The 23,900-nt window shown below is 41.1% G+C and overlaps 1 long non-coding RNA gene across 3 annotated transcripts in view; it reads right to left on the bottom strand.

Moving 5' to 3' along the window:
• Nucleotides 1–13,983: 13,983 nt before the first annotated feature.
• Nucleotides 13,984–23,900, bottom strand: part of LOC129050109 (uncharacterized) — a 51,414-nt gene continuing 41,497 nt past the window's right edge. The window contains exons 3-4 of one of the 3 annotated variants that reach the window (XR_008513583.1): nt 19,743–19,848; nt 13,996–14,158 (exon numbers count right to left, since the gene is read on the bottom strand). This is a non-coding gene — a long non-coding RNA (uncharacterized LOC129050109). Of the gene's footprint in view, nt 14,159–19,742; nt 19,849–23,900 lie in introns of all 3 variants that reach the window. The other 2 variants (XR_010137154.1, XR_008513582.1) reach the window with 2 other exon arrangements.

The raw sequence follows: 23,900 nt of genomic DNA, 5'->3' as shown, positions 1-23,900 counted from the left end.
AAGGCAGAAATATTCAACAGAGGTTGGGAAGAAAGCCTGAGTAGAAATTGAGATGCCCCGCCCCAGGAAGTCATTTCCTTTGGAAATATAAGGGTTAAGCAGCTTGGAGTCAGGCTAAGAGGCTTTGGGAAAATTTAGGCCAAAGTGTTAACTCAGGTTTTTCTCACCTTTGTGGACTGAGTCCATTGCTTTTGCCTACAAATGAATAAACTGTTCTTTTTTTTTTTTTTTTTTTTTTGAGATGAAGTCTCGCTCTGTTGCCCAGGCTGGAGTGCAATGGCACGATCTCAGCTCACTGCCAACTTCCGCCTCCCAGGTTCAAGCGATTCTCCTGCCTCAGCTTCCCGATTAGCTGGGATTACAGGCACCTGCCACCATGCCTGGCTAATTTTTGTATTTTTAGTAGAGATGGTTTCACCATGCTGGCCAGGCTGGTTTCGAACTCCTGACCTCAGGCAATCCACCCGCCTCAGCCTCCCAAAGTGCTGGAATTACAGGCGTGAGCCACCATGCCCAGCCGAAGAAACTGGTTTTCAAAGCAGTATCTCTTGTTTCTGCTTCATGATTTATTTATTCAGTCAGTAAGAGCTGGACCCTGAAAAATGGTGAAGTTGGCTAAACTTATCTTCAAATTTTTTCCTTAATCCATTAAAAAAAAAAACAATTTTAAAACAATTTCACTCACCACACCACACACACACACACACACACACACACACACACACACACACACAAACCAATACCTGGTACTTTCAAGCCGTAACCTGTCTGTTCATGGCTACCACTTGAACAACCTTCCCAGATTTCCCCCTTTTAACTAGTGTAGAGTACAGTCAGAATTTAAAGGAATAAGATCCTGTCCCTCATGGTCTGTTACAGACATGATTATCTGATTAGCCCTGATGGGCAACGGCTTGATGCTAGAAACCCTCTCACCTAAGGCAGCCCAGTGGAGTGGACCAATCAGGAACTGAAGGCTTTATTAGCTGTGTGACCTTGGGCAAGTTACATAGATTCTTGGGGTTGAAAGGAACCAATGCTTTAATACATAACACCTCATTGAGGTGTAATCCATCTTCTATGTCATTTTCTTCTGAAAATAACTTCTACTACTTCAGCACCTCCTATGGGCCAGGGCCTAGGCAAAGTATGTGGTATACATTATCACTAGTCCTGAAAGTAACCCAGCAAGTGGTTAGTACTAGTCGCATTTTACAAATGTAGAAAGTGAAACTCGATTGAGTGACATAATTCATCTAAGTAAGTGACAGAGCCAAGATTCATACCCAATTACCTTTAGTCCCAAAGTTGAAGCTGTGTGATTTTCCTAAGAGATCCAATTCTTACCCTATAATTGAAGCGTCATTTATAATGAGCTAAATTCTGTCTTCCTCTAACTCTGGCTCACCACCACCTCCAAGTCCTACCCCTCTGGGTATAGTGAGCAAAGTTTGCTTCCTCTTCCACATGCCACTCCTTCAGATATTTGAAGAATACAAACTACTTCGACCGCCCTGAAATTGTTCGACTTTTCCTCCTACAAATGTTTAAAGTCCCTTAACTGTCCTGGTGATTCCCCTTCACTTTGTCTCTGTCCCATTTAAAAGAAAAAAACCTGAAGCTTAAGATACATACAGAAAACTGCACGAATTATAAGTATACTGTGCAATTAACTTTTACACGTGAACACTACTTGGTCAAGAAACAGAAATATTACCAGAACCCTAGAAGTTTATGCTACTTTTTTATCTCTGCCTCCCCCAGAAGTAACCACCATCCTGACTTCTAACACGTGAATTATATCAATAGAATCACACAGTATGCACAATTTTGTATCTGGCTTCTTTTGCTCAACACTGTAAGAGTTATCCATGTCATATTGTGTGTAGCTATACTTGATTCATTCTCATTGCTTTCTGTGTACTTTTTTAAAAACTGGTAAAATAGACATAACATAAAGTTTACCACCGTAACTATTTTCAAGTGTACAGTTCAGTAGTATTGAGTATATTCACATTGCTCTATTACCATCACCACAATCCATCTCCAGAATTTTTTCATCTTCCCAAAGCAAAACTCTGTACTTTAAACAATAACTCTCCATTTGCCTCTCCACTGAGCCCCTGGAAACCACATTTTACTTTCTGACTCTATGAATTTGACTATTCTAGGTACCTCATATGAATGTAATCATACGGTATTTTCTCTTTTGCAGCTGGCTTATTTTTCACTTAGCATAATGTCCTCAAGTTTCCTCTATGTTGTAGCACATGTGAGAATTTCCTCCCTTTGTAAGACTGAATAATATTCCATGATATGGATATACCACATTTTGTTTGATTCTGTGTACTTTTTTTTTCTTTTTTTTTTTTTTGAGACAGAGTCTTACTCTGTTGCCCAGGCTGGAGTGCAGTGGTACGATCTTGGCTCACTGCAACCTCTGCCTCCCAGGTTCAAGCGATTCTTCTGCCTCTGCCTCAGCCTCCCAAGTAGCTGGGACTAAAGGCACGTGCCACCATGCCTGGCTAATTTTTGTATTTTTTGTACATATAGGGTTTCACCATGTTGGCCAGGCTGGTCTCAAACTCCTGATCTCAAGTAATACACCCACCTCAGCCTCCCAAAGTGCTGGGATTACAGGCGTGAGCCACTGCGCCCATCCGATTCTGTGTACTTTTTAAAGCATGTTGCCTAAATGGGATTCAGTGTCCCCAGGTCTAGCATAAGCAGGCACTTTGCACAGTCACCACTGCTCTGATATGCTTTTTAAAAATTGCTTCCAAGTCTGGCTCCCCTCTAGACAGAGTGCCCCTTATGTGTTATCCAGCTTTGTTTCCCCAGCACCCTACTCCAGGTAGAAACTCAGTGAACAATATCGTTAATAAATGAATGAAAGTATAACAACCCCATGAATTTCCTTTCATTGTACCTCTCTGAGCCTCAATTTCCTCATTCTTCATATAAAGGGCTTGGACTATTGATTTCTCAAGTCTTGCCTTCTTTAACATCTCTGATTTTGTGACAGGCTTGCACTTAACAAGGCTCTTTAATGACCTATTCCAAAGGGGTTTCTAACAAAAACAACAGTAATTTTTAAAAATACATTTATGTGTTCTAGTTTATGTAACTTCATCTTATCCTCTTGGTATCCCTGTGAGGTAATGTAAGAATGTAAGGCTCTGCACAAGAGATGCCTGCACAAGGATATAGGAGACAGACTTGCAAAGTGGATCACTAAGGTATTCTCCGTTAGTAGGAGGTCTGCCAACCGAATTTCTTTCCTTCCACATCTGCGATGAGGCAGGGTGAATTGGCAGGCTTCCCCAATCTGAAAGGAAGCTGCAATTCCCAACTCAGTCACTAGATGGCTACGTAACTGCATCCAGACGGGATAGACAAGGAAAACAACTCCGTCCCAGAACCAGAATCCACCCAGAACCAGAATCGTCCCAAAGTGGCAGTAAACCAAATTAGCCTTTTTTGGGGAGCCTTTCTAGATATGAAATGGTTAGGAGGTGCTGAGTATTCTGAAATACACCGTGAGGGCATTACACTGAAAATGCTACTCATTCTGTTCCTGGATAAGTTAAAAAAATAACCGTAATATTTTTATCCTCCATCTTGTGGCTTTTTTTTTTTTATCTTACTCTTTCCTCTCTTCGTTCTCCCTCATCCATCAGAATTCATAAGAAGAGGCACAAGGGCAAATTTCCTTTTTTTTTTTTTTGAGACGAAGTCTTGCTCTGTCGCCCAGGTTGGAGTGCAATGGCGCGATCAGCCTCTGCTTCCCAGGTTCAAGCTATTCTCATGTCTCAGTCTCCCGAGTAGCTGGGATTACAGGCGTGTGCCACCATGCCGGGCTAATTTTTGTATTTTTAGTAGAGAAGTGCTTTCACCATGTTAGTCAGCTTGGCCTCGAACTCCTGACGTGAAGTGATCCACCCGCCTCAACCTCCCAAAGTGCTATGATTACAGGCGTGAACCACCGCGCCGGGCCTAAGGGCAAATTTTTTATGATCCCATTACTGAAACACACTTAAAATGTATCAAGGGACAGTAAGTTTACAAGTTAATCAGTAGCTCTCCAGCTGGAATTTTTAAAGGAGACCAAGTTTACGGTTTTATGAAAGAAAACACTCTCACAAGTTTCAAGAACATTTGGAAACTTCTGTATCAGATCAGATAAAAATCCATACAAACAGGTATTCTTTCCTTGATAATTGCTGTAACATTATGTGTATATGACTCCAGATGTTTTTTTCTTTTTTCTTCTTTTTTTTTTTTTTTTTTTGGAGACAGTGTCGCCCAGGCTGGAGTGCAGTGATGCGATCTTGGCTCACTGCAACCTCTGCCACCCAGGTTTAAGTGATTCTCCTGCCTCAGCCTCCCGAGTAGCTGAGACTACAGGCACACGCCACCACGCCCGGCTAATTTTTGTATTTTTAGTAGAGACAGGGTTTTACCATGTTGACCAGGATGGTCTTGATCTCTTGACCTTGTGATCCACCTGCCTCGGCGTTCCAAAGTGCTGGGATTACAGGATTGAGCCACCACACCCAGTCCAGGTGTTTTTTTCAAAGTACATAGTAGCATATGTTTCTTTATAAAAATAAAAACTAGCATTTAGAAATAATATTTACAATTTTATTATAAAAAGAACTATTGATCAAACTGAAGACTGAGCTCTGATTTTTTTATTTTGCCCAAATTCATACCTAAGGGATCTAGGGAGTCATGCCCTACAAACCATAAATTCTCATCAAATGGGTTTTCTTTGACCCTATATATCGTGACACACTTTTCGTTTTGACTCTGGCATAACATTATGAGACAAGGAAAAAATATTTAACCCCAAAATATATTTCCTTGCCATACCTTGAAATTGCCCTGCAAGGTATCTTGTGGGAAAAATCCACATTTCCCTTTTGTTTTCCTTCTTTTCTTTCCAGATCCAGGAGATAATCAACTAAGAGCCAGGCACCCTTTTAGATCTGATAAGAAACATTTTACAACCTGCTTTCTCTCTGAACTCTGCTATCTGAGAGATTCCTCTGCATAATAAAACCTGGTCTCTATGATCCTTTTTCTTTTTTTTTTTTTTTTTTTGAGACAGAGTTTCACTCTTGTTGCCCAGGCTGGAGTGCAATGGTGCGATCTCAGCTCACCGCAACCTCCGCCTCCCGGGTTCAAGCGATTCTCCTGCCTCAGCCTCCCGAGTAGCTGGGATTACAGGCATGTGCCACCACACCTCGCTAATTTTGTATTTTTAGTAGAGATGGGGTTTCTCCATGTTGGTCAGGCTGGTCGCAAACTCCCGACCTCAGGTGATCCGCCCACCTCAGCCTCCCAAAGTGCTGGGATTACAGGTGCGAGCCACCACGCCACGGCCTCTATGATCCTTTTTCTTAACTTGAACATTCCTTTGCATTAACCCCAGGTCTTCAGGTAAACTCAACCAATTGTCAACCAGAAAATGTTTAAATTTACCTATAGCCTGGAAACCCCCACTTTCAGGTGTCCCACCTTTCGGAACCAAACCAATGTATTTCTTAAATGTATTTGATTGATGTCTCATGCCTCCCTAAAATATTTAAAACCAAGCTGTACCCCAACCACCTGGGTCACATGTTCTCAGGACCTCCTAAGGGCTGTCTTATAGGCCATGGTAACTTATATTTGGCTCAGAATAAATCTCTTCAAATATTTTACAGAGTTTGACTCTTTTCATCGACAATAATCTGGTGCCCAACATTGGGCCTCAGAGAAGACTCAGGACCCTGAAGGAGTTGCCCAAAACTGGAGCTAAGGTACCAGCAGGAGCCCATTGAAGCCTCATTGAATTCAAGCTTCTCCTTCGGTGGAACTGGTAAGTTCTCCTGAGCCCCAACCTCCTGTTTTGGTTGACGGTCCTTGATTTATTCTAAGCTGATTTTTTCCTCTCTGTCTTTTCTCCTAGGAAGTTGGTTAAAATCTTAATTTTAGTTTCAGAAGTGCATTCAAAAGGATCTTTCTCCATTGCCTTTTCTCTCAAAATTAATCTCAATTGTCTTGTCTGTGCACACTTTGCGTGAGGAACTGAACTATCGTTTTTCATAAGTAAGTGAGCGACTGAGTTCCTCAGCTCTGAAGTGAAAGGGCATTTTGCTCCTCCCAGCTGAAAGGCACCTCTGGGTGACCGGGAGCCTCGTGGGAGTGTCTGGGGGGGGCTTTGATCCCCTGTAATGTGCAGCGGCCCTATAGGAGACTCCCCAACAAATATTAATTTAAAAAGGCTCATCCAGGAAGTGCACATAAGGGCTGATCACCCAGCGTCTTGAGCCCTCTCAGAGATGATAGACCTCTGAAGAGAGAAATTGAGACACATAAGAGTGTAGAAATAACTCAGTGGTGACACACTGTGGAGTGCTACTGACAGGCAGCACATATCGATCCACCACACAAGAACCTTAGGCCACAGGTCAGTTCCCTAAAAAAAAAAAAAAAAGATAGGAAATAAACCCTCCAAAAAAGAGGAAAGGCAAGGAGAGTGGCCCCCTGTGGGCACTCCAACTGAGTTTATGTTTAATAATTGTGGCGCCTTTACTTGCAAGTATTTATGTAAATGGAAAGCTCTTACTAAAGATGACCTAGGTCTAAGGTTTCCAAAATGGGGAACTTTGATATTCCTAAATTGGCTTTCCTGCATGCTAGATTAGACAAATTAGGCTCCCAAATCAAAGAAAATGAATGGCAATCGTACTTTAGCTGGCATCTAGAATCATCAAAAAGAGGGAAAGATAAGCTTGCCTCCCTCCAGGAAGTTAATTTAAAAATTTTTGAAACTGTTTCAGAATTTAAAAAACCAGTAAAAGTCACTTCTGAAATCAGAAAGGCTCCAGAAACTGACTCCCCTTCTGCTCCTCCTGACCCTCTACTCTCTGAACTTCCTTATCCGGACAATTTCGTTTTTCCTCCTCCTTTCCCTCCTCCCTTGCCTCAAACCACAGCGGGACCAGAAATAGCTGCAGAAAATAATATAGTAGTTGCTCCTTTTAGAGTAAAACCCATAAGCAGAGGGGATTCTAACATAATATATGCCCCCTGGACCAAGTCACAGTTAAGGCCCTGGTATCTGGATTCCCCAATCCGATTGAAGATCCCTTTGGGTTTGCTTAGGAATTCCAGTTAAGTCTTAAGATTTATGACCCAGGGTTCTCTGACCTATATCAGCTGATTCAGTTACTGGTCTCCAAAAACAAAGCTGAAGAATGGTGTAGAGTAGCAGATTGGAAACAGCCTTTAGAAGATTTTGACAAAATAGATGCAACTGGAAGAGAGAAATGCAGAGAGCTCTGCAATCGCCTCTATGACACTGTACCACAGATACTCCCCAAGGTTATGGATTGATAGATTGAGCAAATGTGCAACAAGGTAAAATACACCCAAATGAGATCATGCCTGACTTTTATATCAGGTTTGAAAAGATATTCAAAGAGTTTTCAGGAATACCTCCTGAAAACTTTGAGCATGGTAAAAGTGACACCTTACTTAATTCTGAGTTTATTCAAGGTTTAGATAAAGAGTTAGCAACCCTAATAAAGAGGAATAAAGTGACTTGGGCTTCCTTCTCCATTAGCCACCTAGTCACCCTAGCTGACCAGTTGTCACAAGCAATCATTAAGAAAGAAAAGGAAATAGTCTCTAAAATTATAAGTTTACAACTAAAACAACTTAGTAACCAAGTTGGGAGTTTGCAAGGGTCCCATGGTCCCCAGAGATCTAAGCAACCCCAAGAGGAAGCAATTTGCCACTATTGCAAAAATAAAGGACATTTTTAAAAATAATGTAAAGAACTTAAATGGGTGCTTGCACAAAGTGGGCAAAGGACCCCAAAGGAAGGCACCAGAACAACTCAAAAATCAGAATAAGGATGCTCTGAGGGAATAGAGGGGTTTTCCCCCTACTTCTAACTAATGCTTTAGGAGAAGTAGAAATATCCATAATTGGGGAAAATATCAAAGCCCTTGTCGACACCAGCACTACACTGTCAGTCTTCAACCCTACCTTGATTAAAAACCCTCTCCCTTGGAGTAAAGAAAAAGTACACATGATAGGGGTTTCAAACTCTTCTATTATAGCCTTTAAATCAAATCCCCTTCAATTTCAATTAGGAGAACTAGTGGGAGATCACATTTTTCTTATAGTAGATAGTGTCCCACACACACCTGCTGGAATGGGATTTCCTAGAGACCCATAATGCTCATATCTCATTTTCACAAAAGGGAGAAATTATTCTCAACTTGGGGGACTTACAAAAACCCACATGTAGTATTGTGCTTGGGAAAGTTAATCAAGATTCTGGACAGGAAGAATTAGAGCCTTTCTTATCTAAAGTACCAGAGTCCTTATGGGCAAGCTCTTCCACAAATATTGGGAGAATTAAGTCAGCAGTCCCTATAGAGATAACCATAAATAAATCCAAACCTCTGCCAAATGTAAGGCAGTATCTCCTTAGACCTGAAGGCTTCCTAGGAATCAAACCAATCATTCAGGACTATTTAGACAAAGGACTCATAATACCCTGCAGCAGCCCTTGCAATACACCAGTCCTCCCAGTTAAAAAGCCAAATGAGAAAGGCTGGAGATTTGTTCAAGACCTAAGAGCTATAAATAAAATAATAGTTCCTAGACACGCTGTTGTTCCTAACCCCCACACCTTACTGTCCAATGTTCCTATCACTGCAGCCACCTCTCTGTTACTGATTAATGTAGTGCATTTTTCAGCATACCTGTAGAGTAAAATAGCCAGTATCTTTTCACTTCCACTTGGGAAAACCGCCAATACACATAGACAGTCTTACCCCAGGGCTACTCTGAAAGTCCTACTTATTTTTCTCAAATACTAAAGGCAGATTTAGATGACATTGAATTTCCAAATGAATGTACTCTAACTCAGTATGTGGATGATTTATTGTTCATCCTCCCTACCAAAATGCAGAGAAGATACAGTCCTTAAACAGCTTGCTTCTAAGGGACACAAAGTGCCAAAAGATAAATTACAATTTTGCCTCCCCCAAGTTAAATATTTGGGACATATGATTTCCCCAAGGGGGCTTTTAATAAACCCTGAGAGAATCTCTGCTGTTATGACATTTCCCCTGCCCAAAACTAAAAAGCAATTAAGAGGCTTCTCACAGTTAACAGGCTATTACAGGAGTTGGATTCCATACTACTCCTTAATTGTTCAACCGCTATATAAAAAACTAAAACAGACCCAGCCAGACCCAATCCACTGGGAAGAGAGGGAAAAAACAACACATAGAAGATCTAAAACAGGCTCTCACCCAAGCACTTGCTATAGGCCACCCCAATTACAGTCTTCCTTTTTCCCTCTTTGTACATGAAATAAATGGGAATGCTCTAGGAGTATTAACTCAAAAACATGGTGACAATCACAGACCAATTGATTATTTCAGTCAACAGTTAGATCGAGTTGCAAGGGGGCACCCTCCTTGCATGAGGACTATATCAGCTGCAGCCACATTATGCAAAAACATTGAAGAATTTGTCCTAGGGTCCCCTCTGACCATCTATGTCCCCTACTCGTGAAATCTCTTCTAAGCTGTCACTACACTCAACAATATTCTGTTAGCCACCTCGCCTCTTATGAGGTACTCCTGCTTTCTGCCTTCAACATCACTTTGAAGTGCTGTAACACTCTTAACCCTGCTACCCTGGTCCCTCTTCCAGGTGGACAACAAAAGGAAGAGGAACATGACTGCACTCTACTAACTAATATCTTACTCTCCCCTAAGGAAGATTTATAGGAAAACTCCCATTGAGAATGCTGAATTAATTTGGTTCACAGATGGTTCTTATTTAAGGGATATTACCAGGCAGGATACACCATCACTTCCATAACAGACATAATCGAAAGTGCCCAACTCCAAGGAGTCAAATCAGCCCAGATGGCTGAATTAGTAGCATTAACTAGACACCAACTGAAGGATTCCTTATAAGCCCTCCAGAAAGGACCTTTTCAGGTGCTTTTAACCAACTCTTGCTCTGCAAAGTTAAAGAGAGTCGCTTCTTGGATTCACATTTTACACCTAAAATGAGCACCTGACCACATTCCTGACCGCCCCTGAACTTCTGCAGCAGTCTCTGACACCCACCTGCAAATCAAGAGAACACTGGAGGCTCAGCCAGTCTCTAGGGCTACAACAAAGTCAACATACTTCCAGAGATGCTGGACCAGGCTAGTCCTCATGAACCCTAAAATAACCATCATTCTTACTTTCCTTGCTGTAGAATATTGCTAAAACCCTAATGTTTTAACTGAGACCCCTAAGAAGCTGTTTGGAATCTATACAATCTTCTTTGGTATAACTTTCTAAATGGATGCGGCTATACATTCCCTTGCTAAAGCCAGGAAAATATTTTACTTGTTCATTCTCATTCCCACAATCTCCTCTGTCTACCTACCCCACACTCCTCTTTTCAAACCTGAAAATTTCTCCCAGTCCCCTGTAAACCTCAGCAGTCTTCCTGCAGGCAGAGCCCACATCATTTGGTATGATACAGACCAGGAGGAAATGAAGACTGTTATATGGAACAGCACCATTCTAAACATTCTCCAAGGTCCCCACTTTTTAGGTACCTCTATTATAGGGCTGCAACCAAATATGACGCCCTACAGGAATACTTGCCTAACAATGCCTCAGGATGATCACTGAGGGGGTCTAACCAGGTAGAACGTTGCACAACAATAGATATTGGGGATGATCATTTGAGACAACTGGCTTGTTACAATGTCTCCTGTGTAAACTGCCATAGCATGGCCTGCCCAAATAACCACCAGCCCTGTGCTTGTGGCTGGATGCTCCTATCCAGTACCAACCACACTGACACTGCCCTTAAATAACTATTTATGGAAGTCAATTGGTGGACAGAAGTCCCTGACAACACAAATTCCACCCTAAAACCAGGGCGCCACTGGGAAGCCTTATGGAATACCCAGACAAGAGCATACTTAGGTGTAACCTCCACTCACCTAACAATTGTTTGGGATACCCAGCGGTTCTGCGTTGACTCCATTTATCCAAATTGTACAGATGGCATCAGTATACAATGGCAACAGCATTCCTGATGGATACACGAAAATTGGCCACCCAAAAAACTAAAGCATGACCTCACTGGAGGAGTCAGAGCTGGGCAAGGCATACTGGGGCAAGCTGAGTTCATGGCTAATGAAGAGAGACATTCTTTAGAAAAAAAAATCCCTATCAAAAATAGGCCACATTGAAGGGATGCTATTCCAGGAAGAGGGAAAAGGATGGGAAGCTGCTTTAAAAGATAATGCAGCACTCATCCAATGGATAGAAGAAACCAGACAAACCATGAAAACATACTCCCAAATCCAAAGATGGGAACAAGCATGTACTCTTACCTGATAGGGTCTCATGTCTATTTTATTACAAATGGAATCAGAGGTGGATATGAAGCAATGGTCTACAATCCTCAGTACTGAGGCACAGTCCAAACACCTGTGGAAAATATGTGGTCCTCCAAACTTATGGAGATTTGTGGACGTGAAATGTGACCTTAAACATTGTATTCTCAGAGCACAGGCACCGAAGTTAAATGAGGCTCAAAGGTACTACTCCTGGGAAATAGGTGGGCTATTTTAGCTGATAATAACACATGGTATTCCATCTCCCTTTCAGATTATGAAAAGAGAAAAGGAGAATGGCTATGCCCTCAAACCACTTGGAACCCTGATTTTTCCTAAACTTGGCCTCTAATATCCACCCCCATGGAACATAGCATCTGGTATGTAAGGAAGGGCCATTTCTGTTGGGAGGGACAACAAAATGACACTGTAGAATTATATGACTTCTCCTGTAACAAAACCTCCTTTTCTCTCCCAAATACCTGTATATGGTGCAATACAAAAGTTGTGGGAAAAATAGATTTGTCCACTGTTAATAAGTCCTATAACAATTTAGACATTGAGGGCCAGGCATTCCTTGCATTTGATTTATACCTCCTCAGGATGTTATACCCATGGAGATAAATTGGCCAGAAGAGAGACTAAATTTATTGGATTCTGATTTAGTGTCAGTCCTACAATCCTCAGATAAGATTTATCATAAGGTTCAAATGACCCTTGATAAGGAGGGTAAACACATTGTGAGTCTGATCAAAGAATATGATGATGCATGCAGTGGTTTTTTTGGCTGGTTAGGTTGTTTACTGCCCTCTGACTCTACCTGTAACCTTCTCGGATGCCTAATTTTTGCTATCTTGGGTATTTTAGTGTTTGTCTCGGTATTTATCTTGGTATTTGTCACTGTATTAGCATTATATATCTCTTGTAAATGTTATGCGAGTTACAGCAAAATGAACAAGGCACAATTAAAGACCCAGATCATGATAGCTCACAAAATAGATATGATCTGGGATTTTTTTATACTAAACCCTAGGTCTGACTCCATCTCACCCCTTAAACTACTGGTTATTACACCAGGTCAGACCATTTCCTCCCCCCATGATCCAAATTGCAAATACTTAAAATTATTACCACCCAACCAGACTACTCTAGGAATGAGTGTTCCTAGCATTGTTGGACCTGTTGCTGTTTGTTGGCCTGCATATGCATTTTGTGGAATGCTTTTTGGCCAAGAAGGGGGATGGAGGACTAAGCTCTGTTTTTTATTTCGCCCAAATTCCTACCTAAGGGGTCCAGGGAGTCATGCCCTACAAACCATAAATTCTCATCAGATGGGTTTTATCTGACCCTGTATATCACGACTTACTTTTCAATCTGACTCTGGCATAACATTATGAGACAAGGAAAAAATACTTAATCCCAAAATATATTTCCTTGCCATACCTTGAAATTGCCCTACAAAGTGTCTTGTGGAAAAAATCCACATTCTATAGAGAATCCCGTTGCCCTTTTGTTTTCCTTCCTTCCTTTCCAGATCCAGGAGATAATCAACTAAGAGCCAGGCACCCTTTTAGGTCCAATAAGAAACATTTTACAACCTGCTTTCTCTCTGAACTCTGCTCTCTGAGAGATTCCTCTGCATAATAAAACTTAGTCTCCACAATCCTTTATCTTAACCTGAACATTCCTTTCCACTGATCCTAGGTCTTCAGATAAACTCAACCAATTGTCAACCAGAAAATGTTTAAATTTACCTATAGCCTGGAAACCCCCGCTTTGAGTTATCCCACCTTTCTGAACCAAACCAATGTATTTCTTAAATGTATCTGGGTTGTTTGTTGGTTTGAGATGAAGTCTCACACTGTCACCCAGGCTGGAGTGCAGTGGCACGATCTCGGCTCACTGCAGCCTCCACCTCCCGGATTCAAGTGATTCTCCTGCCTCAGCCTCCCAAGTAGCTGGGATTTCAGGTGCGCACCACCATGCCCAGCTAATTTTTGTATTTTAGTAGAGATGGGGTTTTACCATGTTGGTCAGGCTGGTCTCAAACTCTTGACCTCAAGTGGTCCGCCCACCTCAGCCTCCCAAATTGCTGGGATTACAGGCGTGAACCACCGTGCCCAGCCCTTAAATGTATTTGATTGATGTCTCATGCCTCCCTAAAATATATAAAACCAAGCTGTACCCCAACCACCTTGGGCACATGTTCCCAGGACCTCCTGAGGGCTGCGTCACAGGCCATGGTCACTTATATTTGGCTCAGAATAAATTTCTTCAAGTATTTTACAGAGTTTGACTCTTCGTCAACAAAAAGTCAACAAATCTCACTCGGCATCTTCTTCTCTTACTATGAATATTCATGGCCTTTAGTAAAGTTGTGTTCAATTATTTCTTTTTATCTTTTAAAAATAATTAAATTTATTTAGACCTCCTTCTAAATCCTTAAGTGTTATTGGCATTTCTGCTACAAAAGTATTCTCACCAATTCCTACCAATTTTCTCTCATTCTTTGAAATTACACATTTGAAGATTGAACCTAGGTTATATTTTTTAGGTTGATTTATCACTTTTGAAACATGTTACTTTATTTTATTATCATTGCTTCTCTTGGTTTTGGGCCCTACTAATTTTAGGTGGGATTAGCACACTTTACTATTCATCCTTCTGTTGTCTTCATGGAAATTCTGTGACCCTCCAGTTGTGTTCGTTCTTTAGCATTTTAAATGCCTGGATGGGATAAAAACAGACAGAAAAGCAAAACATAAATAAAGAAATAGCTATTTTGGCAACCACAGAGAACAATTTCAACTACATGTTAGCATTATATAGAGATAAAATGAAATAATGAATGTGAAGGCACTTTGAAAGATACAAAAGTGTGCCATGCAAATGTAAATGAACATAATATTTGGCTTGACTTCAAGTGGAAATCAAGAACTGCGAAAATAATGGCTTGTTATGATTTACCAAATGCCTGGGGTTAAATATCTGGGGGGAGAGCATGGAGACACATAACTAACATCATTTCTTAAACTACTTGAATACTCTTTACATTATTTACTTATTGGTGTTCTGGCTACTGTTGTGACTCTTAACACATCTTAGTAACTGAGCAATGGAAGAATGCATTTTTACAGTAACCCAGAGATTACAGTGAATATCAGGGACATAAATCAGCACAAAGTCTTACAAGTGATTGGTTTGACAAGACGGAGCCAGTGTAATGTGGCTTTTCTATTAGCTTGGCTATAAAGTTGGCTATTAACTTAGCACTTAATTGGATCCTCCTGCAGGGAAACCATAAGAGCATTCAGTCCTGCAGGCTAAAAGAACATGGTGTACCTGTTGAATAGTGTTTAAGGTACTTTAAAAGTCTGGTTATAATTGAGTAATGACTAAACACAGCTCTATTATTTCAGACTTTTAGAGGTGGTTGGTATAGTGTCTACCTACACAAAATTGTGTCGGAACATCTGAGTGTGAATCCATTTACAAACTGTGTGCCTTTGATCATATATTTTAGCCTTTATGAGGCTGTTTCTTCATCTGTATACTAAAAGTAACAGTATCTGTCCTTCTTACTTCCAAGAATTATAAGAATGAAGTCAGATCATACACAGGAAAGAGCTTTAGAGGCATAAACACCACACAAACATTAATTATAATTACCAAATGTAACTATCATATTTTACAAATGAGGAAACCGAGGCCCAGAAAAGCTGAATGATTTGGTTAAGGAGCTATTGTGGCTGAGTTAGATCTAGAATACAAATTTTCAAGGCCTCTTTTCTTTTCAGTATATCAATCAGTACTGGTTTTTGACATTTTATATATACTAAGGTCTCCATCCATGACTCATTTACATACAATTTATTACCCAGCCATAAAAAGTAATTAAAATTTAACTTTAAGTTTGTTGGAAGCTAGATTTAATTACTATGTATGTTTAGATGCATTACTGAACTTCCAACTGTAGCTGGGCTAGTCCCTGAAGGAAAAAGGTTTTTGTTTTTATTTTGCATGTCAGTGCTTGGTTAAAATGTCTGTTTTTATAAAAGAGTCACATGAGATACTCTAAACCCTAAATCTAATTACTGGGAAGAATCTAAAAAACAAATCCAAACCTTGTATGAAAGCCAAACCTTCATTGTACTTTCCAGTCTTCCGAAAATAACATTTTTCATCTTCATCCTAGCATATATTTTAAACCTTTAATTTTACTATTCACATAAAAATGACCAGTTGTAGCCTCAAAGATATTTTATTCTAATATGATTTTCATCCTAATAAATTTATCAATCGTGTGAAAATAGCATTATATCTAAAGATACTTTTGTTTTAAATAAAGCTATTTTGAGTTTTTCTTACAATTTGTGATGGATTAGGACTAAATAATGTCTAAAGTTTGCCTCTAACTCTAAGCTCCTATGAACTAAAATTCAGAATTATAGGAGGAAACTAGATCAATATTTATTTTTCCAGCTACAGTTGCATGGAGATTTGAGACTAGTTTCATTTTCACAGAAAAAAAATACACAAGGACATGTTCATCCTTGAGGCCTTATTAAGGAATGTTTTTCGAAGCTTTGTGAGGCAAGGCGCAGTGGCTCACGCCTGTAATCCCAGCACTTTGGGAGGTCGAGGCAGGTGGATCACCTGAGGTCAGGGGTTCAAGACCAGCCTGGGCAACATGGAGAAACCCTGTCTCTACTAAAAATACAAAAATTAGCTGGGAGTGGTGGCGTGCGCCTGTAATCCCAGCTACTTGGGAGGCTGAGGCAGGAAAATCGCTTGAACTCAGGAGGCAGAGGTTGCAGTGAGACAAGATCGTGCCGCTATCTAGCCTGGGCGAAAGAGCGGGACTCTGCTCACAAAAAAAAAAAAAAAAAAAAAGCTTTGTGAGTGTGTGGTAGTTTAATTTTACAGTGTTCCACTATGGAGAACACATGGATTTTGTATCTGAAGATTTGGCTCATGTACTGGCTGATCTTAAGCATCTCTAACTCTCAATTTTCTAATCTTTTAAATGGGGTTTTTTCAACCAGATGCCCAAACTTAACCTACAAGATTTATTTTTTAAAGGAAGGGGGAGGGCAGGGTATTGAAATAATCTAGAAAAGCTATTATTTTAAAGCTAGTATTTTTCAGTCTAGAGAAAGGTAAAAACTTGACTATTCATTGCATTCACCCTTTGTTCTGGAAAAAATACCCAACTGGGCCCTTTACAGAAAGTAAAACTTGTAGCTAATCTGGGTCATGAAGAGCACTTTGAGAAAACCTAACTGCAGATATTTCCAGCAGAGAAGCTAACTAGATATTCTGGTTAGTAAAGCAATTATTGTGAGTTTCTGAGCTTGTACTTCATCTCTGCCTGCTTTGTTGCTTTTGAGTTTGAGGCAGTGTCTCTTTTCTTTCCATATGAATCTAAATGGATTGGGCAGCCTTATTGCTTGTGCATGGGAAAATATGTATTCTTGCCTGAGAAGGTGCTGTCCAGAAATCTGAAGCTGAGGCCCAGGAGATGGCAGGGTGTTCCTTACTTGACACAGAATGCCACATCACCAGCCCATCCCTGAGCTGTGCTGTTCGCCTTATTTCTCCAAGAATATATGAGCTTCAGCCCCTTCCTCCATTTTCCAGAAGTGCCAAAACAAAAAGGTCAACAAAGCTAACAGCTGAAGCATCTCTATGCTAGCAATTTTCCCACGAAGTGGTTGAGATGAGATCTTGAACTATTTTAACGCAAACAAAATTCTTTTTTTTTTTTTTTTTTTTTCTGAGACGGAGTCTTGCTCTGTCACCCAGGCTGGAGTGCAGTGGCGTGACCTCGGTTCACTGCAAGCTCCACCTCCTGGGTTGAGGCCATTCTCCTGTCTCAGCCTCCCGAGTAGCTGGGACTACAGGCAGTCGCCACCACGCCCTGCTAATTTTTTTTGGTATTTTTAGTAGAGACGAGGTTTCATCGTGTTAGCCAGGATGGTCTCGATCTCCTGACCTCGTGATCTACCCGCCTTGCCCTCCCAAAGTGCTGGGATTACAGGCGTGAGCCACCGCACCCGGCCTGACGCAAACAAAATTCTTGTGTCCAGACTTCTAAATCACTTTAAACATTCTATTCAAAGTTTTTCAACCCAATGGTTTTTCTTTATTCTGACTAATTTTGTGAAAGGAGGGAATGGATATTTTATCATAAGAGAGTGAGTAGGCATTCAAGAAGTGCTTGTGGAATGAGGAGGAATTATTGAGTCCTTCCAGAAGTGAGTGAAGGGAGAGGTGACACTGTGTAGCACAGATCTACTGACAAGAGCTCCTCAACAGGGTTTGATGATTGTGATAGTCATCTCCATTTGGGTTATGTTTAAGGGATGTTCTCCTGGAATCTGCCTGACACGTGTTTTTTTTCTTGTCTTAGTTCAGGCTACTATATCAGAATATCATAGACTGGATGGCTTAAACAGCAAACATTTATTTCTTGCAGTTCTGGAGGCTAGGAAGTCTAAGATCAAAGTGCTGGAAGATATGATGTCTGGTGAGGGCCTGCTTCCTGGTTCATAGATGGCCATCTTCTCACTGTGTCCTTACATGGCATAAAGAGGGCTAGAGAATTCTCTGAAGTCTCTTTTATAAGGGCACTAATCCCATTCCTGAAGGCTTCACCCTCATGACCTAATCATCTCCAAAGGTCTCACTTCTTAATACCATCATATTGGGGGTTAGGATTTCACCATATGAATTTGCAAGGCACACAGACATTCAGTCCATACATTTCTAGTCCCTTTCTCCTGAGATCAGTATGTATTAAAGGAGCAGAATCTTACTCCTTTCCCCTTGGAAGGTATGCTTCAGTGGAAAGGCAAAGATTGCAGTATTTTAGACATCTCCAGATATTGTGTCCATAAGAGGGAAGGCTGTCGCCATGGGCAATTTAAATTAATTTGTCTTTTCTTTTTATGGACTTGCTATGTCTACAAAAAGCAAACTTATTAAATTAAATTAAATTAAATATAGGCCTTCATTTAACAAATATGTATTGAGGGCCTATCTTAGACACTATTCCAGGCACTCAAGATACAGTAATGAATACGACAAAGTCTCTGCCTTCCCAGAGTTTGCGTTCCAGCGGGGATAGGGAGACAATAACAAATAGGTAGATACATGGTAAGCCAGGTGGTAAATACAACAAGAGAAAAATACAGCAAGTTAAGGAGGATATGGAGTGTCATTATATTTGTGGGAAGGGGTGTAACATATTGATTTCTGTTTCAGATATCCGTTGCCACACAACAAAACACCCTAAATCCTATTGGTTAAAAAATATTAGCTGGATGTGGTGGCATGCACCTATAGTCTCAGCTAGTCAGAAGGCTGAGGCAGGAAGATTGCTCGAGCCCAGGAGTTTGAGTTTACAGTGAGCTATGACTGTGCCACTGCACTCCAGCCTGCGTGACAGAGTGAGACCCTGTCTCTAAAATTAAAAAAAAAAAAAATTTAAGAAAAAAATGTATGATCTTGTAGGTTCCCTGGGGTCTTTAAACAGTTGCAGTCATATGGCAAATGGGGCCAGGGTTATCTGAATAATTGAATGGGCTGGACATTCCAAACGGCTTTTTCATTCATGTGGCTGGCCCCTCAGCTGGGAAGGCTGGAACAACTGGGGTCTGGCCAGGCACCACTCTGTATGCACATGACCTTTCTATGTGGCTATCCTGGGCTTTCTCACAGCATGGTGGGATTGAGTAGTCAGGCTTCTCCCATGCTGGTGGCTTCTCCTGAAGCAAATATTCCAAAAACTCCAGGTGCAAACTGCAAGGCTTCTTATGATGTAGCCTTGGAGGTCAGGCAAGCATCACCTCCACTACATTCTATTGGTCAAAACAAGTCACAGGGATCACTAGATTCAAGGGGAGAGGACTCAATGAGGCTACGAATATTGGAAGATGTGGCTCAATAGGGGGCCATTTTTGGACACTAGCTACCACAGTTATTAAAGGGATGGCCTCACTGATAAAGTGATATTTGAGCGGAGATAGAAGGGAAGCCAGGGAGAAGCCATGTGGGTATCTAGAAGAGATCTCCTAGCAGGGTGAACAGCAAACACAATGTCCTGAGGCAGAAGTAGTCATAATATGTTTCTGAAAACAAGGAGACCAGTGTGGACAGAGTGAGATTAGTGGAGAGAAGTAGAAGTCATTCAGATAGGGAAGGAGAGGTTAGATGATATATAGCCTTATAAGCTTTTTAAGGACTTGAAATTTTATTTGGAGTGATACGAGAAGCCAGTCCATGGTACTGAGCAGAAGGATGATACGACCTGACTTCTATCTTCCTTTTTGAGGCTAGTCGTGTGAAGCCATGGGAGTGGGGAAGGCTGACTTCTGTCTTAAAGGCTTACTCTGGATCATAATGTTGAGTGAAGGCTGTCAGGAGACAAAGAGGTAGTAAACAAGTTATTGCCATCATCCAGGCCGATAGAAAATAAAGCTTGGAGCAGGGTAGTAACAGCAATAGAAAATATATTCTAATATATTTTAAAGGTGGAGTCCTCAAGATTTTCTGATGTTCTATGACAGAAAGAGAATTAAAGATGGCACCAAGGTTTTTTTGCCAGGGCAATTAGAATAATGGAGTTGCCATTTATTAAGCTGGGGAAGACTACATGAGCTACATTTAGTGGGGAGTTGGTCTTCAGGAATTTAGTTTTGTATGTGTTAAGTTTCAGATGCCTATTAGATGTCCAAGTCAAAATGAAAATAAATACAAAGTTTATCAGGTCATGTTCATGCTCTGATTTTATATAATTGCATGTATTAATAAAAATTGTTGCACTTAACAGAAGAAAATAAAATATTTGGGTAGCACACAGCATTCTAAGAAACCTGGAGACCCATACTGATGGTCTCCAGTGAACTCTAAGCTCTCATTTTGACATAAATGAATAGGCAGTAGTGTCGTGAAAAGAACATAGGCTTTGAACTCAGGCAGACTTGGGTCCGGATGCAGACTCTACCCTTTATTAGCAGTGAGGCTTCTGCATATTACATAATCTAAGCCTCAGTTTTCTCATTTATAAAATGAGAATAATGACATCTTTGAATACGGTTGTTAGAATTAGGTGAGTGAATGCGTGTAAGGCGCCTGGCACACAACAGATACTTGGTAAATGGTAGCCATTATGAATGTGCCCACTGTTTTTTTCCTAAGTTCTTGCATGGCCTTTTCTTCTGGCAGACATCAGGGGAGGTGGCAGAAAGCAGGGCAGGACTCAGTGGGGGACAGTCCTACCGAGGTGCTGACCTGTGTGGTCCCACCTTACCCCTGGACATGCACCTGCAAACTTTGGGCAGGTCTCTGGGTGACAGCTCGTTAGGATAACAGCAGTGAGAAGCAAAAGCAGTCTGTACAGCTAGCATCCTCCCAGACTGTCCCAGTGAGACATGTGAACTGTAGTTCAGCAGAAGTGTGGGCGGGGGACACATGCTCAGGTCCCTGGGTTAAACAGGCTTGCATTCACTTATTGACGTTTCAAGCAATAGAGGCACAGCAACACGAGGCAGAGGGACACTGCTGCCAGGGAACATGCCTAGGACAGTTCTATCTTATTGTTTTAATCTTCAGTAAATATGCTGCCCTTGAGGTAAATGACAACTAGAGTAGGAGCATGTAGCCAGTGCTTGGTGCCATCTTCCAAGGTCTAAACTGATGTAAGTCCTGTGGGAATTGGGATAATAGGAGTACATAGAAATTTTTAAGAAAACAGTTAAGCAAGGTGATCCACTGAGAGTAAAAGGGGGAACAGGTATGACGAGCCATCTGGGGCGTGGGCAATGTGATAGAACAGCCAAGCAATTATGAGGTTCCATGGTGTAATGGTGAGCACTCTGGACTCTGAATCCAGAACAGCCAAGCAGTGTGGCCGGGCATAGTGACTCATGCCTGTAATACCAGCACTTTGGGAGGCCAAGGCAGATGGATCACCTGAGGTCAGAAGTTGGAGACCAGCCTGACCAACATGGCAAACCCCATCTTTACTAAAAATAGAAAAATTAGCCAGGCATGGTGGCGAGTGCCTGTAAAGTCCCAGCTACTTGGGAGGCTGAGACAGGAGAACTGCTTGAACCCGGGAGGAGGAGGTAGCAGTGAGCCAAGAGAGATCATGCCAGGGCACTCCAGCCTGGGCAACAGAGTGAGACTCTTCCTCAAAAAAAAAAAAGAACAGCCAGACAGCATGGAGGGCCACAAGATGTCCATAATCATGAATGATCATGAATTTAAAGTGTGTCTGGTCAGCATGGTTGCATGTTTTGCCCCAACACTTTTAAGCACGAACTAGGCAGAGAGTTGGTTTTAACCATACCTAGGATATTGCCAGGCACATACTGTACTCTAAAAGGAGAGAGAGGCAAATACGTTGGTGTATGCAAGGACTGCAAATGGAAGCTGGCTAAGGAGGGGCATTGAGGACACAATGGCCATGAGGGGCAGTGGAAGGTGTCAGGGTCAATGGGCTCTAGGTCCCCATGGAATTCAGGAAATTCTTTGAGCAAATCTTGGCATTACACTTCTTTTTTTTTTTTTTTTTTTTTTGATAGAGTCTCACTCTGTTGCCAAGCTGGAGTGCAGTGGTGTGATCTCGGCTCACTACAACCTCTGCCTCCCAGGTTCAAGTGATTCTCCTGCATCAGCCTCCCAAGTAGCTGGGACTACAGGTGCATACCACCATGCCCAGCTAATTTTTGTATTTTTACTAGAGACAGAGTTTCACCATGTTGGCCAGGATGGTCTTATCTCTTGAACTTGTGATCCGCCCGCCTTGGCCTCCCAAAGTGCTGGGATTACAATTCTTTTTTTAAAAGGTGTTTAAGAATGGGATATTTCCTTGCCATCTTCCCACATCACCTTCTTTATTCTCACTTTTTTTATTCACCTTTGTGCAGTTTAAATAGTAAGCTTATGAGGTAGAGTGTTGCTAGCTGCTTTGCTTCTATTGGGGTTTGGAGGGCAGGGGACGGGACATTACTCAGAGTGCAAACTCTTATAATTCTTGCAAATAAAGAGTTAAATGGTGTTATTTGGAAGTCCTTTAATATTATCCAGATTTGGCTTAGAAATAGGATTATGCTGCTGAACTTTATTTTTCTTCTTAATTTACAAAGAGCTCTCTTAACTCAGACATTCCAGTGCTTTGTTGGAATTTTCTATGTGATGCAGCCTATTACAGAGTAATTTTGAGGGGAGTTGTAACTTGACCTCTAACTTGGGGCAGGATCCTAATAAAATAGAAGTCTCTTGACCAGAGCTTTTTGCTCAGGTTCCTAACAGGAATGTCTTCTCTCCAGAATGGCTGCAGGAGATCAAATGACAGAAGCAGTTTTATCAGTTTGTTGTGCTGGTCTTTCACCTGCCTGAAAACTATCCTTAAATGATTGCTTTCCAAGTGCAATGACACAGCAGTCTGTTTTCTAGAGACCTGAAGTTCAAATAAGCTTCTTGTTTGCCCTGGTGATTCTGGAGGTGATTTAAGGTAGAAAGAGCAGTTCTCAAAGACACAGAAAGAGCCAAAAATAATATAATTTGCAAGATTTTGAAACTCAAAAAAGTGAAAATGACTCGCTAAGTCCACCATCCCTGCCTTGAGTAATCTCCATGTTCATCTTCCCACTTCTACCCAGGACTGCAGAGAAGCTGTTCTAAAAGAGAGCTTTCTGCCTATTTAGAAATTAGGTCCAAAACTCTGTCAATGTCTCAAGAATTTTCTAAAGTTATCTTATATTTATCTTTATGTAGATTTACTCCTCCACACTTGTACTCATTCTTTCATTGGCTACAAAGGGATATTCCCAGTTTGGAAAGTAATTCATTTCTTGTTGCTACAACAAACAAACCTAATGGTTAAATTATTTTCTTACCACAAGAAAAATTAATCATGATAAACTAGGGCATAAGTCTGGATTTTTTGGTTTTTTGAACCTATGGAAAACATAGCCTTGTGAAAGGTGACTTGAATTCTCCCTGAGCTCAACTCCTTCATCTTCCTGGCATTGTGGAATAGTGGGAAGAGAAAGAGAGCTGAAGTCAGAAGCCTCAAATCCCAACTCTGCTTTTATAAGCTGCATCATCACAGTTTATATTATTCTTAATTTATAGCTCCAGTCTCTTCATCTGCAAAATGTTAAGAAACATGCCTATATTTGTTACCAGATAATCAGGTAACATATGAAAACTACTTTGTAAACAGTAAAACATTGTAAAAAGTGTGTTTATTTGTAGAGTTCACTCCAAGATGCCTCATGTTAACTTGTTTGGGGTCCTGCCTGAGCCCCTCTCCATCTTCCCTCTGCTCTTTCTTTCCCCAGCTTCCTCTCTCATTTCCCTAGTGTTCAGCTTTCCTTCATGGAATTTTATTGTAGCAGAGTTCCCAGAAATGACACAAAAACTAAAAACACAGCCAAAGAAGAAAGTAATAACCGTG

The sequence above is a fragment of the Pongo abelii genome, chromosome 16 (assembly GCF_028885655.2).
Source record: "Pongo abelii isolate AG06213 chromosome 16, NHGRI_mPonAbe1-v2.0_pri, whole genome shotgun sequence".
NCBI classification, from domain to species: Eukaryota; Metazoa; Chordata; class Mammalia; order Primates; family Hominidae; genus Pongo; species Pongo abelii.
The sequence above is the reverse complement of the archived record's forward strand: the minus strand, read 5'-3'. Positions and strand labels throughout refer to the sequence as shown.